This window comes from Pongo abelii, chromosome 2 (assembly GCF_028885655.2).
Source record: "Pongo abelii isolate AG06213 chromosome 2, NHGRI_mPonAbe1-v2.0_pri, whole genome shotgun sequence".
Lineage (NCBI taxonomy): Eukaryota > Metazoa > Chordata > Mammalia > Primates > Hominidae > Pongo > Pongo abelii.
The window spans coordinates 164,789,234-164,802,284 of NC_085928.1; positions in this window are offsets into that span (position 1 = coordinate 164,789,234).

Here is a 13,051-nt window from a genome sequence, read left to right on the forward strand (position 1 = left end):
CAGCAAAATTGTGATTTCACAGCTGTGAGACAGCCACTTTGATCTGCAAATGTCCTCCCTTTGGGCTTGCTGAAAGCTGAAACCCCGTTATTAAAGATCCTTCTTGCTGGCTGGAAGTTTTCATACTGTGTTAAATGAAATACTTATGGTTAAGATGGTTTACTAACTTTCAAAAGGCATTTCTACCTTAGGACAGGTAATTAAGGGTAAATATATTGGTTTTTCTGGTCCTTAGTTTGCTCATTTGTAAAATGAAGCAGTTTGAACAAGATAATTTAAATTTTCTTCCATCTCTAACACTTCATGATCCTAGAGTCCTCACAGTCTTCCCTGTAAGTAGGTGCTTACTGTTGTGATGGAGCAGAAGTTCTGAGACCCTGATGATATCAAGAAGGAGCAAAATGGTGAGAGTGGGGAGGTGTAAGAACAAGATTCAGGGAGGGTGTCTCACTTTAGGCTGCAATAACAGAATACCATTTCTCACCTCAAAGAATTGCCACAATAAATATTTTGTGGCTTAAACAACAAACATGTATTTCTCACAGTTCTGGAGGGTGGAAGTCTGTAATCATAGTGCCAGCATGGTCAGGTTCTTGGTGAGGGCCCTTTTTTCCTGTTTATGTTCTCACCTGGATTTCCTTGGTGAGTACCTGCAGAGAGGCAGAGAGAGAGAGAGAGAGAGAGAGCACTTTTGCTCTATTCTCTTTCTCTTCTTATAAGGACACAATCCCATCATGGAGGTTCCACCCTCATAACCTCATTTAACCTTCGTAAGACCCCACCTCCTAACGATATCCCTTTGGAGTTTTGGTTTCACTGTACTAATTTTGGGTGGATGCAAATGTCAGTTAGAGGGCTAAAGACAAATTCTAAATCTTTGAGAACTTTGAAGTGTATACATCATCAAATAATCATTTGCATGTAACACTTTTAAAAATTGTATCAAGTTAAAAGGAGCTGTATAAATTAAAAGCATCGCCAGGTGGGCGCCGTGGCTCACGCCTGTAATCCCAGCACTTTGGGAGGCCGAGGTGGGCAGATCACGAGGTCAGGAGATCGAGACCATCCTGGCTAACACGGTGAAACCCCGTCTCTACTAAAAATACAAAACATTAGCTGGGTGTGGTGGCGGGTGCCTGTAGTCCCAGCTACTCGGGAGGCTGAGTCAGGAGAATGGCGTGAACCAGGGAGGCGGAGCTTGCAGTGAGCCGAGATGGCACCACTGCACTCCAACCTGGGCGACAGAGTGAGGCTCCGTCTCAAAAAAAAAAAAAAAAAGGTATCAAGCATTATTCATTCAGCTTTATTCTGGGAAAGGAAGTGACAGAGGGGAAAGCTACTAAAACTTTTAACAACCACATTACAAACCTGTATTTGTTACTGATGTATAGAAATAAAATTAATTTTTTAGTGACTTTGTATATCTCAACCTTACTAGATTTACTTATTAATTCTAACAATTTATCTGTAGGTTTTTTTGTTTTTGTTTTTGTTTTTTTTTTTTTGAGACAGTCTTGCTCTGTTGCCCAGGCTGGAGTGCAGTGGCACAATCTTGGCTCACTGCAAACTCTGCTTTATGGATTCAGGCCATTCTTGTGCCTCAGCCTCCTGAGTAGCTGGGATTACAGGCACCCGCCACACTCCCGGTTAATTGGTGTATTTTCAGTAGACACAAGGTTTTGCCATGTTGGCCAGGCTGGTTTCAAACTCCTGGCCTCAAGTGATCTGTCCGCCTCAGCCTCCCAAAGTGCTGGGATTACAGGCGTGAGCCACCGTGCCAGGCCAGTCATCTACTCTGTATGTTCTTTTACATTTTCTAGGTACATATCATATTATTTGCAAATAACAGCAGTTTTATTTTCTTCTTTCCAAACCCTTTAACATTTTTATTTCTATGTATTACGCTTATCACCCTAGCTAGGATTTCTTACTCAAAGTTGAATAGGAAGGGTGCTAAATAGTATACTTGCCTCATCCTTGCCATTGTAATTCTATTGTTTTATATATTTAATATTAATTTGTATGTATCTATCTATTTACCTTTGCATTGTTCTTTCTGAAATTTCACCTGCATTCTTTTCTATCTGCAAGAATACCCTTTAATATTTCTCTTGGTTTGGGTCTGTTGCTAACAAATGCTATTTAGTTTATCCTTCAAAAACATATTTTTTCAAAACTTTGAAGGCTATCTTTTTATTGTCTTTGGACATTCATTCTTCCTGTAGGAAATTCAGCTACCAGCCTTATTTTTAGTTCTATGAGTTCAAGATTGTTCTTCCTTCATTACCAGCAAGAGGCAAATGTAATGCTCTGTGAAGAAATATAAAATCAAACTAAACTTAGAATTATTTCACAATATTTTACATACAATTTCCACCATTCAATCAAAAATAACAAGGCACATGAGAATAAAAAAGAACAGAAACAAAACTTTGGGGAAATGATAGGCAATAGAACCAGGCAAGTATCCAGAAGTAATGATATTATTAGAAACATATTTTTAAATAATTATGTTTATTATGTTCTGAGACATAAAAGACAAGCTTGAAAATATTGACACACAAATGGAAACTTTAGAAAGGAAAGAACTGGCTGGGCGTGGTGGCTCACACCTGTTATCCGAGTCCCATGGATCACAAGGTCAGGAGTTCGAGACCACCCTGGCCAACATGGTGAAACCCTGTCTTTACCAAAAATACAAAAATTAGCTGGGCATGGTGGCACATGCCTGTAATCCCAGCTACTCGGAAGGCTGAGGCAGGAGAATCACTGAACCTGGGAGGTGGAGGTTGCAGTGAGCCGAGATAGTGCCACTGTACTCCAGCCTGGGACAGACTGAGACTCCATCTCAAAAAAAAAAAAAAAAAGGAAAGAACTAAGTCAAAACTAAATATGTAATTAATGACCTTATTAATTATATAAATATATGTTATACATTTGTTATATAATTATATATAATATATATTATATATAATATATTATATATAATATATATTATATACTTTGTAATATATATTATTTATATATTATATACTTTGTAATATATATTATTTATATATTATATAATAATATACATATAATGTATATTTTTATATATTATATAATATACATATAATGTATATTATATATTATATTTATATATTATAATACATACATATAATGTATATTATTTATATATTATAATGTATACATATTATATTTATATATTTATATTTTTTATATTCATATATTATATATAATTATATTATATATTATATTATATTATATCATATCATATTATATTATATTATATTATATTATATATACCACTACTTTCTTCCCCCAAATGAGCCTTTTCCTCCTCTGCACCTTTTCCCAAAAAGATGCCTGCATATAGCGGAAGAAAGGGTTTATATGGTCTCTTGGTAATGGGAAAAAGCAAGCTGTTATGAACTGAACTGTTTTGCCCTCAAATTCATATGTTGAAGCCCTAACTCTCAATGTGACTGTATTTGTGAAATGGGGCCTTTACAGAGGTAATCAAGGTTAAATGAGGTGGTAAGGGTGGTAGTTTAATCTGATAGGACTAATGTCCTTATAAGAAGTGAAAGAGAAGGCCTGGCATGGTGGCTCATACCTGTAATCTCAGCACTTTGGGAGGCCGAGGCGAATGGATCACCTGAGGTCAGGAGTTCGAGACCAGCCTGGCCAATATGGCAAAACCCTGTCTCTACTAAAAATGCAAAAATAGCCGGGCATGGTGGCGGGTGCCTGTAATCCCAGCTACTCAGGAGGCTGAGACGGGAGAATCGCTTGAACCTGGGAGGTGGAGGTTGCAGTGAGCCGAGATCCTGCCACTGCACTTCAGCCTGGGAAACAGAGTGAGAGTCTGTCTCAAAAAAAAAAAAATTATACATATATAATAAAACAAATATATGTATAGATATAAGCACTGTTCTAACCCTCTGATTTGCAAAATATTCAATAAGGAAGGCACAAGAGAAGACGGCCATGCAGCCACAAAGGCAGAGATTGGGTGATTCATTAAGTGAGGCTAAGGAAAAAAGGTTTGTTTCATTTCTCTTGTTGATTCTGAGGCATATACAAAATGTGTGAAATAATGAGGACTATCACACACTGTGTATATGTTATTTATTAAATTGCACATATCACATCGTATTTAGGTAACTCAATTATGTTGATGAGACTCTTCTGAATACTCTTTCACTCCTGCATGCCTTTGAACATACTGTTACCTTCACTTGGAAAATCTTTCCCCTCAATCTACTTAATGAGCTCCTTGATACGTTCTTAATTTTCCAGGGGTGCTGCAACAAAGTGCAACTGGTGCTTAGAACAAGAAAAATATATTGTCTCACCAGTCCGGAGACTAGAAGTCTGAAATCAAGGTGCTGGCAGAGCTGTACTCTCTCTAAGATTTTCTAGGGGAGAATCCTTCCTTGACTCTTCTAGCTTCTAGTGTTTGTCGTCAAGATTTGGTGTCCTTTGGCTTGTAGGTGCATCACTCAATCTTTGTTTCTGTTATCACACGGCCATATTCTCCCCTACTGAAATAGTGTCTCTGTTTCTGTGTGTCTTCTCTTCATCTGAGAAGGACACCAGTCATACTGCATAAGGGTCAACCTACCCAGTATGACCTTTTCTTAGCTAATTCCATCTGTGACAATCCTGTTTCCAAATTAGATCACATTCTGTGGTTCCAGGAAGGACATGAATTTTGCAAGGACTCTATTCAACCCAGTAAAGTATCCTTTGGCAGTTTCCTCAAAGACAGTCTCATTTCTGAAGTGTGTGTGTGTGTGTTTCTTTTAACTAACCACTTTGGACATTCTTTCATCAAGGCACATATAGCTGTAGCTACTTTTTCTCTCTCTTCCTCTCTCCCTTACTAGACTAAGACTTAAGAAAAGGGGACATTCTATTTATCTCTATGTCTTAAGGACCTACCAGAATGGCTAGCATATGTGTGTACTTAGAAAATATTTATGAAATAAAATGAATAAATTACCCTTCCCTTAAGTCCTAAAGACCCTACAGATATAAAGACAAATGGAGACACCTCCCCCAGCACCAGCTACAGAAAAGTGCAACAGGATATAGTCACATTCAGCCTTCAACAAAGAGCAGCTTATAGTTATCTTTAACTTTTCTTGAAATCTGTATAAATAAGGTGAAATTTTGTCTCTTTATCTGCTAGTACATAACAATAAAAAAAGTTGCGTGATAGATTCTTAGCAAGCACAAAGGTTAAGTTTTGGATTGCCTAACTTAAAACATGAGTTAGATGACTTATGCTCATGTGGAGCTCATGTGGTGCCTTAAATAGACAGGCAGTCAGTCACTCTCCAGAGCAGGCTGAACTGAGGTAAAGTGAGAGGGTGGTGACTAATTAGGAGAAGTATTTCATACATAATATGACACCGTGGTCATAAAAGACAGTGCTTTCAAATACGGACTCAAGTTGTAGAGATATACACTGATGTTCCAAATTGTTGTAGTTGCTGTGCAGTAGAGCTACTTCTCACATAGGTAGTTCCATGAACTGCCTTTCAGGGTGAATAGGACAGGGATTTAATTATTTAAGTAATTCAGGAGTGTTTCACTATTCACTTAACAGAGTGAAGGGCTGTTAGATCAGGAAGACATTCTAGATGTCGTCTAGTCCAATTTTCATTTTATATAGAAATGAAGCTAAGGTTTATGGTTTAAATAAATATTCTACAGTCCAAAAATTAATTTTTAAAGAGCACTTAATGACAGAAAATTAGCATTTTATAGTACTAGTTTTTTTAAGTATGTAACATTATGACAATATAATTTAAAAAATGTGTATGAGCTTAGAAAAAGATTGAAAGACTATACAGTAAAAGGAAATAATCACAGATGTGAATACGCATGATTATTGCCCTCTTTGTATTTTTTTGAAGTTTCCTGTTTTCTATAAGTAAGTAATATGAGTTGCTCTAGTTGATTCCAGGGCTGGTTTCCCTAAACTTGTTTGCTCACTCTCTCCTTGCCTGCTCATTGCCATCTCCTTAACCCAATAGCGGAGGCACCTCCTTGTAAACCCTAGTTTTCCATGGAGTGAGTATTGTTTGAAAGTAATTGGGCTAAACACTAAATAATTTTTCCCCAAATTGAGTCATTTGTGTATTATGGTAACGACTTTTGATGAATCTGAATATCAATTGAATATTACCTATGTAATGTGTTTTCTATCAATAAACTCTTTTCCTTTAACTAAAATACATGGTGTAATGACATTTTATATTGCTGTCACTGGCTGACTGATTGAAAATCTATGTCACTTACTGAAAAAGTAAATACAATGAAAAAATTCTAGCTTGGTACACTCATCTGCTGAAAGCCTGAGACTAAGGACTGCTCTCTGTTGAAAAAAGTGATCAGCTATTATTACAGAGATGTTACACAAATATAATTTCCAAGTTGAGACTTTTTTCTTGACATGAATGAATCTAAAGAGAAGTCAAAATAGAATATCATTCTTATAGTGAGATTTATCCTTATATAATAACTCTGTATACCCCTACAACCATCTCACCTCCTAACATTAGAACACATAGCATGTTTTAGAACTCACTGATTTAGAGACTATAGAGGAACCATGAGTAATAAGACAGAATATTTAGGCTGGATTCATATAATGTATTTTATGGATGTAGATAATGTTGAAGAAAGCTATGCTTTCCTTGTGCTTGCAAAAGATTCTCCCAGAGACTTTATTTGTAGTTATTATTCCAACAATTATTTGGGAGAAAACATAGGCAATTTGAAAAAAAAGCCTCTCATTCAAAGATAAAATAGATTTTTCTATGTTTTAAAAATCTGTATAACAGATTTAGCTTTCGCAATTTATTTTCCTTTTTTTTTTTTTTTTTTTTTTGAGACTGAGTCTCACTCCGTCACCCAGGCTGGAGTGCAGTGGCACCATCTTGGCTCACACTGCAACCTCCACCTCCCAGGTTCAAACGATTGTCCTGCCTCAGCCTCCCGAGTAGCTGGGATTACAGGTGCGTGCCACCATGCCTGGCTAATTTTTGTATTTTTAGTGGAGACAGAGTTTCACCGTGTTGGTCAGGCTGGTCTTGAACTCCTGACCTCGTGATCTGCCCACCTCGGCCTCCCAAAGTGCTGGGATTACAGGCATGAGCCACTGTGCCCGGCCCTTATTTTCCTTTGAAAATACTTTCAAACACTTCACCAAACAAGATATATGGATAACAAATAGACACATGAAAAGACACTTAACATCATTAGTCATTAAGGAAATGCAAATTAAGACCATGATGCACTCTCATACACCAATTATAATGGCTAAAACTAAAAAGATTGACTGTACCAAGAGTTAACAAGAATGTGGGGCAAATGGAACGCTTATACAGTACTGGTGTGAAAAATGCTACAACCACTTTGGAAAATAGTTTGGCAGTTTGTGAAATAGTTAAACATTACTGCCATATGATTCGGCTATTGCACTCCTAGATATTTACCTAGGAAAAGTGAAAGCATATGTTCATGTAAAGACTTAAAAATGAATTTTCATAGCAGCTTTATGTGTAATAGCCCCAAGCTATAAATCAAACAAATTTCTATCAACAAGGGAATTGATAAACAAACTAAGGGATATCCATTCAATGGAATACTATTCAATAATAAAAAAAAAAAGAATGAACTAATGCTACTATGTGAATGAACATCAGCATAATTATGCTGAATGTAAAGAGGCAAAAAAAGAGTGTATACTGTGTAATTACATCTATATAAAATTCTAGGAAATGCAAACTAGTATACAAACGGTATAGTAACATAGAGGCAATCAATGGTTGCCTGAGAATAAGAGATAGGTGGGGAAGGGCAGCAGGGAGACATTACCAAGGCACAAGAGGTACTTTTAGAAGGTGATGGATAACTTTATTATCTTGATTGGATGACTCTTTCATGGGCATATACATAATAAATGCCACATTTTATTAAATTATACACTTAAATATGTGCAGTTTATTGTTATGTCAATTACACATTAATAAAGCTGTTGAAGCCAAAATAATTCCTCCCAAAACTTGAATATTTTAGGCTGGTCTGACACAGTGTCGCTGGTGTCATGGTATCAGCTACATTTTTTTTGTTTCTATACTTTTAACTACATTTCCCATTCTAACAGGCCTAGCATGTGTTAAAGTAGCACAAGTTTTATTAAATTAGGCTTAGCAGGCATAAAATCTGAAAATACAGAATTTTGCAGACCTACAGAGTTATTGAAAGTTTTTGAACATCTGAGTGAGTAAAATATTCTGAGTTTCTATTTAATCGACCAGGAAATAATGTGAACAATGAATTGAGATAAAGAAAAGATGAAATAGTGTCTTTCTCCGGATAATGTTCAAAATGTTAGTATAATAATCCAGGGAAAATAAGAGAATAGAATTTCTGCCTAATGTTGGCTTTGGAAATAAAGTGTAGGGAAAAGGATTCAAGAGATCCTGTGGAGATGACAATGTTAAGATTTGTAAATTCATTGTTTGTTGGTGAGTAATAAAGGACTCATCGAAGGCCACTGGGATGTGTCAAGCCTAGAAGAACTGGAACAAGGCTGAGCCTGTAAAGTATATATGTTCACAAGAGCATGGGTTTGTGAAGCATTTTACAAATGAAAGGAAAAGTGGGGAATATGTTGGACTAATTGTTGTAGGTTTGGGAGTTGTCTGCCGTGAGATCAAAGCTGAAATAATGATATGGATAAAAACAGTCAAGGAAGAAATCCTAGAAAGAGAGAGATGAAAAGAGAAGAAATGATGCTTTATTTAGTAGGCAAATGGAAGACAAAGAGGAGGGAGAGACCAGTACAATGTTGTAGAAGCTAAGAGAACTGAAAGTTCAAGAAATAGATGTATTAAAGATTAAGAAATGTCATCAGGCTAGAAATAACGGAGAAAATTAAAGATACTTCAGTGAGAGGGATGAAAGAATTGATCAGCTCGGGGCAACTCAGAGTTAAGAGAGGTTTGTTAAGGCCCAGGATGACTGAGCTCACAAGTGAATGACTTGGAAGGAAGATGAAAATCCCAGTAATTGAAGAGCACTAACCTGGCCCTTTTTCTTTGAGACACCTTCAAATAATATTATTCATATCATTCCTTGTTATAATGTGAAATTGTGCCTTAGCAATTTATTCATGATATTACAGGAAGAGAAACATTGTACTTTATGGAGAACGCTTCTTACTTTTATTAATACCTACTTAAATAGTGACTGCAGAAATTACTATCACCCTGAATTCCTAGGAAGGAAGAAACTCACTGGGTTTCAAATGAGTAAAAAGCAATACCATCAGATTAATGGACTAGGAATAGGCTCCATTACCTTCAGCTATTTTAATACCCTAGTACTCAACAAGAATGTGGCTCCCTTGCCCTTGTCCATGTGATGTTGGTTAATGTCGGCAGAAGGACCTTATTGAGAACTGCCTCCCCACCCAGCTCCAGAAGCAACAGGAAATGGGTATGACCAGAGGGAACAGGAAGAGATTGTTTTCCTTTTGGAATGTAACTGCCGCCTCTACCAATAACCACTAGATAAGACAGGTGGACGAGGCAAACAGACAACAACTCTCCTATAAGAATATAGTTAGTGTGACTGAGACGAAAGCAAGCCAATCATATTGTTTAATGTTTTTGGAGCTATTTTTCAATTATACACAACATTGCACTAGTCAAGTGGGCCCTCTTAACACTTTTATTTCTTTAATTTTTCTGGCCTAGTTTTAAAATTTACGGTGCATGAATGTGCATTGAATAAGCTTTTGTGAAATAACACCCTAAATCACTAGAAAAGATTTCTTACATTAAAAGCATCTTGTGACAAGGAGCAGTTCATTTCTTTAGGACTTGACTTTGAGATATTTTAAACATTATAATGAAAGTATACACCAGAAGCCACTAAGTACATACATCTGCATAAACAGATCAGGATGAGTTTTTAAAAGTGTTCTTTTTGCTTGGACTTAAAGGATCTAGGTAAATGCAATAATCTGAATTGGTAAGAATGCTTGTGGTAAGAATGACCAGCTGATGAAAAGGATTAAGAATGATGGGGTTCAAGATAAGCTTTATCTTTGCAAAATGATTGGTATGGTATAAAGCATAAATAAATAAAGCACGGAACATAAAAGTCTAAAATTTAGATATTTCTATTTCACCTGGCACTTTTCCTGGAAGCGTTAAGGATCCAAGAGAAGTTGGGAATTGATTACATTTGGAATATGGTTATTTCAAGTTAAGACATATACTTTCCCACGCAGGAGTTACTTAGAAGACGCATTTCTTCACCTTGCTTGTCCTAGTTTTGATTATTTGGAATCAGCACCTCTGCCAAACATCAGAGTCAGAAAGAACCAGAGATTTAAAGGTTGATCATGCCAAAATTGAACAGCTGTCCCCCTGAGAAAAATCTGGGGTGTTTGGGTTTATTGCTGTGGCTGCTGCTGTGTAGTATTCAATACCCCGCTCTCGCCCCCAGAGTCAGGGTCACAGCTGTCCACAGGAAATGCATCAGAGAGGTCTAATGTGAATGAATCATATGCACATGTTTCTTGGTATGTGGTGACGGGCATACCAAGGGCTCAAAATCTGCTCTCCCTCCAGGCCAGAATTGGTTCCAGGCTTGTGAATGCAAACTGTCCACACAAGTTGTGCTGTGAAACTACCCTCCTTTCCCCTTTCTCTGTGTATTGCCAGTAAAGGAATTTTAGTGTGTTGCTGGGATGAAACACATAATCATCTGGGAGACATGAGGGGATGAGCATATCTCTGTAACTGAGCTTAGTTACATCCTCATACTTGTGGCACGTGCAGCATGTTAGGGAGGGACTTTCCTGCCCGACCGTATCAGCACATGGAAGAGTTTAGCCAGGGAATAGGCCCAATTCTATGTTTTGAAATTTAATTTTCAGTCACTCAGCTATAGTCAATTGAAAAACTGCTTAGTGAGTGACTGTTTTCAAATAATCATTTGGTAATTATAGGGTATTTTTTCTTGAATGAAATTTGAAAGTATAATATTTCTGAGTCGTATTTGTCTCATCATCACAATTAATTATTGCATTTGGCATGTAGCAAATATTTAGATGTTTTACCAAATTGTCAGGAGCGGCAAATATCTCTTTGTATGACAGTAATGCTACAATTTCAACAAGATGTCCATCATCCTATCCACAACTCACCACCACCACCACTATCAAATGTTCCCTATCTCAATGAAGTGACAAGATCTATCCAGTTGCCTGATACTGTAGGAGTCATTCTGGATTCTTTCTTCTTTAACTTCAATACGAAAAAGTTGCTAAGTCCTATGGATTTTACCTCAAAAATCTCTCCAATTGCCTTAGATCACTTATTTATTTTTAAAATATCTCTCATAAGAATCACTGTCCTAGCCCTTTAACAGATCTCCTTGCCTCAATCCTTTCCCATCCTCCTCATTCCCATCAATGTAACACAGGCATTATAACGGACACTCCTACTTTATTGCTCCACTGCACAAAATTCCACCATGCCAAAAAGAGTAAACACTTTTCCATCACATGCAAATCTACTGTAAATGCTTGTTTGCATTTTTCTTACCCACTAAACTGTGGATTCCCTGATTATATAATCATTACATCTTCTGTTTTCTTTGTATCTATAATATTCTACACAGAGTTTTCTTGCTTTTTCATTCAACATTATTTTTCTCATTTGCTTAGCTGCAACTGGTTATTTTGTATTCTGTGTAGTTTAGCTGTAGTTGGTTTGTTTGGTTGGTTGGCTGGTTTGTTGGTTTGTTTAGGGCAGTTGGTTATTTTGTATTCTGTGTAGTATTCTATTTTATGAATATATTACAATTATCTATCCATTCTCCTATCAATGGACTTTTGTATTGTTTCTACTTTTTTGAAAATTATTATAGACCATGCTGCTACAGAATCTTGCACATATCTGCAGTTTTTTCTGAGACTGCACCTAAAGGTAAATTTGTTGGGCTGTAAGTCATGTGTTTCTTTAACAATTCTGGATAATATAAATGTTCTCTAAAATTGTTTACCAAAGTTTACCAAAGTTTAGTTTTTTAAAAACTATGTTGGCCTATCAAAACTTTTATTAGCCTATAAAATGTAGTGTTTAGAGTTATTGTTTCCTTGGAAATCAATAGGATCTCTGCCGGAAAAAGTTCGTTTGCATGGTTTTAAACAAGAATCATTTGTATTGTTATGTTTCCTACAAATTACTAAACTAATCTATTTTCATCACTACCAGTTTCCCACAAGGGCAACTTTTTCCGAATTGTGGAATAGCTTGGTCAATGAAAAGTCAATCAAAGGTGCATATCCCAATAGAATCACATAATCTCTGGAGGATCTACTAGCCAGGGATCTGCAAACTACAACCAGTCAGCTAAATCCAATAGAGGTCAGTGGCCCATTTCAGAGCCTACAAGTTAAAAATGATCTTACATTTTTGAGAACAAACAGACATTAAAATGAAGAATAAATAGAAATGACCACAGCACAGGCGATGTGCAGTCTCATTAATTAACAAGTAATGCCAGCTAAACCTCCAAATAAAACCAAGTCTTACTCACCTGACTTCTTATACACCACTAATAGGAATATCAATTTAGACACTAGTCAGTGCATGAAGTCTACTAAGCCTTGTACAACACATTAATTTGCTGTAAATAGAATGTTTTAAACGATAGTAGTGGGTAATAACAAAACACAATGGGATTAATTTTAGAAAAGAGTATCAACTTGTACAATCTGCCAGAAGAGGAAAAAAAAAGTGTCCTTGTAAAGAACAAAACCAATTATTGGCTGTCTTTTCAGTAGAATTCTGGCCATTGGGTAGCACAAGGGTAGCTAAACTTGCTCTGTATCAAGCCAGATAATAAATGTTTTAGGCTTTAAGGATGATTTAAGTCTCTGTTGCATATTCTTTTCTTGCCTTTTTTTACAATGCTTTTTTAAGGATATATCTATATATTTATACCAATACCT